Below are 6,192 nucleotides of genomic sequence, written 5' to 3' on the forward strand. Positions count from 1 at the left end.
AGGAGTTTACAGGTCACTGGGTTTTAAAATTAGCATCATTGACGTAGTCTACTGACAGAACACAGGATGTTTTTTCCCTACCTTTACTGAAATATACTTGACATTTTAACTTGTTGTGTAAGTTAAGGTGCACAAGGTGTTGACTTGATACATTTTTGTATTACAAAATAATCACCACCTCACCCCAGAACATGGGATTTCTTAAAGAGTGAAGCTCAAACTGTTGAAAAATAGGTAAGTCAAGGGCATTGAGATGTAGTTAACTGGAACATCTTTTTCATGATTCTGATTTGGATATCTCCATTCTGTTCTGGTGACTTAAAACTTCTGAGAATTCAGTATTCTCATTCTCAACAAATAAATCTTTCATTCTCAACAAATAAATCTTGTTTCCTTTTTCCACCCAGTAAGCAGGCACCATAAACCTGTCCATTCTTCTGTGTTGTCATAGAAGGGTCCAGAGGGGGTATTATTCTATACAGGTCCTGAGAGAGCACCACGCCATTTCCCTTCCCTGCTGAACATGCATTTTGGGAACATTTATAATCCATGAGAATGGATTACACCCCCATTCTTGAGGCATTCTCAGCCTCAATGAATACTTAATGTAGATGTCCCCTGAGCAGCTGGGATGGGGGCCAAGTCACAAAGCCAACTGTGAACAAGTAGAGGGACAGCACACAAACATTGCCGATGGAAGGGTAGATTGATTGGTACAACCTTTGGAGGAGGAATGGACAGCCTGGCAGAAGGTTTATAAATGGGCCTCCTCTTCAGGAGATTGTCTTACACTGACTGTACACCATCACCCAGAACACTGGAGCTGCCCACTAGGTTAGCTACAAGAATGTCCAGATAGCATAGCCCCTAGCAGTGAAAGAATGGTGCCAACCCAGGTGTCCAACAACACCAGATCAAACTGTAGTATGTCCACTCAGTGGAACAACATGCGACCAATAAAAATGATATCAGAAAACTAATATGTGACAAAGAAATGAGAACAGTGCTGGTTTTGGGGGTGTGAGGTAGGGGATGAACCAGGCAGGAGAGAACTTCATAGATTGACGGTAATGCCCTACACCTTGATAGGAGTTTGTATCAATCACACAGGCATATGTGTTTCTCTAAAGTCCATGAATGTTTCACCTAAGATTTGTGCATTTCACTGAATGTAAATTTTCCTTAAGGAACTATAAACAAACATTGGTCTCTAGTTAATTACATGCATGCTGAGGTGCTTAAGGGTAAAGTGTACTGGTGTCTGCAACTTATTTGGAATCTGCAAAATAAAAAGATTGATGGATAGATAGAGTGATGGATAGATAAATATTTAACAATACAAATGCAGGAAAAAGTTAATTATAGAAAAGATGTTAGATACACAGGTGTTCACCATCTGTAAATTCTTTCAACCTTTCTGTGTATTTGACAATTTTTATTTAAAAATAGGGGGAAGATGGCAGATAACTATATTCATAGTAAATTATTAAAATATGTTTGATTTAATTCTATTCTTGTTGAAATGTTAAAGGAAATATTTCCAAATATTGGCTTTAGAAATGATTTGCTTTAAAGAAAAAGATTAGCTTTTCTTGACAATCTTTGACAATGTCTGCAGGTCAGTTTGTAATCAGAGGTTGCTTCTTATAATCCCATTTCTCCTACTGCTCAAAGTGAAAACTGAGGCCAGGGTTGCCAGCAACTGACTTGGACAGATTCCACACCAGGTGTGCTCTGAGGACCACGCAGGACCTTCACTGAAAAAGGTCAAGACCATACATTTTGTGATCACAGCCACAAATAAATGTGCCCTTTCTCCATGCTGTTTCCAAAGCCTCACAGGCATGTTGCTAATTGTACATGTTATTTTCTTTGAAACCAAACTACAGGTGGCTTGAAAATATTCATCTGAGGTGACATGGTAATACACTTAACACTTGAATTCCAAACAGCTCCATATATTACCAGTACGATTCCAGTTCTATTTCTCCTTAATTTTTCCTAGGGGAATGGAAAGCTGGAGTGTGGAGTACTAGGCATGTCTAGAGCTACTAGATTAGATGGCTCAGTGAAGTTCACCCCTTCAGCAGGTGAGGAATGGTAGGTCGTCATAGATCTCCTAGGATACAAGAAGAATTTGCATGTGGTGTCATTTTTTTAATGAACTACTGAAGAGGACATTCATATTTTTTAGCCTGATATTTCTAAGAGAACTCTGACCATTCCTCTTCTCCTTTCGAATTACTGGTACAATACATATACCTTCTCAGTCTAACTTTTAAAATGTTCTGACTTCCATATGGTAAAATTCCATTGTATTTGTATATGGTTGAGTGAGTTTTGACAAAATGCATAGTCATGTAAACCACAACCCTAGTCAGGATATAACTTCTTTTTGTTCAAGAAACACACATAAATATTGGAAATCTCTGGCTGTGACAATTCTTTTGAATATTGTCTTCCTACTCATTTTATACCTGGAGAAATAGAAGCCAGTGATGGTCTTGGAATTTTTTTGCTGAAAAACAACACATGAAGTACTGTCTTGAGAATGAGCCTCATCGTCTTGAAACATAATAAGACTTCAGGGAAGGTAGTTAATTTAATCAAGGTGTGGTGCAGAGGAGAATCTTTGTAAGTGAATGAAATTAAATTTTTTGCAGTACAAGTTCAAAATCAAAATGATGAGCACAGCTGGATGGTGTTGTGGGGCAAGACTGATGTTTGACTAGAGCATGAATGTTAGAACCATACCCCTGGGCTCCAATCTTTTTTTTTTCCTTTTTATAGCTTTATTGAGGTATGATTGATATGCCAACCCCACCCCCCAAAAATAAAAACTTGTCTGTATTTAATGTGTACAATTTTATGAGTTTGTCTGCAGTCAAATCTTGCTCTGCCACTTACTAGCTGTATGACCTTGGGAAAAAGTGCTTAACCTTTCTGTGCCTCAGTGTTCTTATCTGTAAAATGGGTTATATAGCATCCACCTCATAAGGGCATTGTAAGGATTAAATTAGGATTTAGGCACAAAGAGGACAGTTAAAAATTATCAGCTCTTATTATCTTCTTATTACTGTCAAGAAATACTAATTTTATGAATATGACTCTATTTTAGGTATACATGCCTGGACCCAATCACATTGAAAATGACACTGGGAAAGGTCAGGAGAGGGAAGTTTGCATCTGACTTCAGGCAGCTTTTTAACGGAAAAGTCTACTAAAGAGAGCACTGGTGGAGAAAATCCCAAACGCTTTTGCTCCGGGCAGACAGGAAACCAATGGAGCAGACATCCCTTTTATTTATTTATTAAAGATTTTATTTGACAGACAGAGATCACAACTAGGCAGAGAAGCAGACAGAGAGAGAGGGAGAAGCAAGCTCCCCGCTGAGCAGAGAGCCCGACGTGGGGCTCGATCCCAGAACCCCAAGATCATGGCCTGAGCTGAAGGCAGAGGCTTAACCCACTGAGCCACCCAGGTGCCCCCAGGAGACATCCCTTTTAAAATCGCTGACAAACCACACATGCCCACTCGCCTTGTGTGGGGAAAACTCTGGCAAGGCAAGAGCTCCAGAATGTCAGGACAACTGTGCTTACCTAGGGACGCCTTTCTTCCCACTCCAGCAACTGGAGTGAGGAGTCTGAGCAGGGTGCCTCTCAGGCAGGAGTGCTCTGAGCTGCCTAGAAATGCTGGCTTTGAATAAAAAGCAGGTCCCTAACAGACACATTACACTCCTATTCAGAAGTGCAGACTCACTTACCAAAACACCCGAGCTTAGGAGATGAGGGGGAGGTTGTGCTCATCGCTTATCACATTTCTCTGAACGCCGGAATCTCAAATCTCACTAGGGTTTCAAAGACAGTTCCAGGAAACCATTCTCAGCCCCTGCTTTGTGGGGCTGTTTGTAGGTTGGCCTGGTTCTGTCATCACTCCCAGCCTGGGCCCTCTCAGTCCTTGCCGTTCTCTGAACCTGGTCCCCCATCTCTCACCCACCAACCTTGCTTCCCACAGCGCCCACCATGCACCACAAGCCTGACATCCCAGCAATTGCTCTCCTTAGGCAGGGGCCCAAGACTCCCAGCCCTGCCTCTGGACCCCAACCCACCCTCTTCTTCTTATTCCTTCCCATAATGCGATTCCATTCTCCTACTGACAACCCAAGTCTCCCCAGGCCCTGCGCCCTCTGAATCCTTCTCCAAACTGAAGAACGCTGTGGGGGAAGGGATGAGAACTGCAGTCCAGGACCTGGACCTGGAGGCCACCTGCGGATGGCAGGAATGGGAACACCCAGAGTCTGGATGCATCAAGGCAGAGGGGCTGCATTGGACAGGTTTTCAGTATTATGTTTCTTTCTCTTAAATTTCTGGATTGGAAGACTTTCTCACTGAGGAATTTCGGTTATTGTCTCACCTAACTGTAGTTGTTAGGAGTTAATTGGACACTTAGGTAGTCAGGGCTAGGGTCCCCAACAAGAAAACAGGGAGCCAGGACACCTAAGACAATATCATACTAGTGTCCTACTCTACAGCTTAAACAAGACCACAATAGCATCCTGTTGAGCAGATTACATAGAAATAATTTTTGCAAAACATCCTAAAATGAAACAATTAACTATAAAACAGTGGTTACTATCACAAATTGAGATAGTTAGTCTCCAGATGTCAGTCCAAAAGACCATTAACACATGAACAATAATCCGATAGGTAGACAGGTGCATATCCAAAGCCTTGATTGGCACACCTGAGCAGTCAGTCCACAGAGGGCCCACTCTCAGGATGCTTAAGATGGTTCCTTGAAGGAACTTATTAAAAACCCCTAGATTCGAACACCAAATCAGCAACCCTCTCGGGTCCCCTCTCTCTCCAGAAGCTTTATACTTTCATTCCATAAACTTTGCTTTGCTGCCCACCACTCTCTGTCTTATCTAGCTCTTCATTCTTCAAAGCAGTGTGACCAAGAACCATGAGCACTAAGGGAACAAAATTCCTGTAGCATAGCCACATCAGATGAATACATCCCCACAGTCTAGAGATTGAGAGAAGGTATGATGTTGTGGGCACGGCTGAGGGGGGTGGCTTGTGTGTATATGTGTATGTACATGTGTACGTGTGTGTGTGTGTGTGTCTGCTTTGAGTTTGTTTACCAAAGCCCATATTTTTTTTAATAAAAAAACTGACCTCTTAATAAGGTCATCAGAAATTATCCACAATGTGGCATTGTGGCAGTTTTACTTTATTTGACAAATGCTTTCAAACTGAAGGCAGTGTTTAGCAAAAATGGACCCCTATTAGGTAGAGCAGCTCAGGTTTTCCATGATGGTCTGGATGAAAGCAGACTGGTCCAAATTCCCAGTTACCCATCAGGCATCTCTTCCCAGGTATCCTGTGGGATTGAGAACTCCCTAAAAAGAATGACTTCATCCCTGCTGTTCTCTTATTTGTTGCTGTGTAACAACCACCCCACAACTTAGTGGTGTGAAACAATATCCATTGTTGACCCACTGATTCTTCTCAGGGGTTCTGTGTTTCAGGAATTTGGACAGGACAGAGGGAGGGTGGCCTATGTCTGCCCCTCCACATCTGAGGTCTCAGCAGGGGAGGGTTGAATGACTGGACTCTTCTGGACGTGTAGTTACTCCTGAGTATGGTGCCTGGGCTGGGATGACTCCAAGAACAAACCAACTGACAGTAAGGCCCACAGAAGGCCTCTCGTGGTGGCCCAGGCTTCCTCACAACATGGTGGATTCAGGAGGTCCAGACTTCCTACACACTGCTCAAGACTTGGGTATTCCAATGTACAGGCTGAAGGTTGCATGGTTTGTCAGGACCTCACCTCAAAAGTCCCAGAGCATCACTTCCACACGGTCTGTAGATTACAAGTGAGTCATAAGCCCACCTAGGTTCCAGGGAAGAATACATAGAGCCTACTGCTCCATGGGAAGGTGTTTAAAAATTTGTGGCCATGTTTTACAACCAACACACCTGCCCTTGTGAATTTAACAATACTCTGAATAAATACTTGTAAATAATCTTAAACATGAATGTAAATTATTAAAATCATAAGAAACGCTAAGTAGGAAAAGACCATATATGGAAGTCCCCTCTGCTGGCATGTTGATATTCCATGTACACGCCATGCTATTATAATCACTTTCTATTTAAAACAATCTCTACTGGTGAAATAGTCAGT

This window comes from Mustela nivalis, assembly GCF_964662115.1.
Source record: "Mustela nivalis genome assembly, chromosome: 8".
NCBI classification, from domain to species: domain Eukaryota; kingdom Metazoa; phylum Chordata; class Mammalia; order Carnivora; family Mustelidae; genus Mustela; species Mustela nivalis.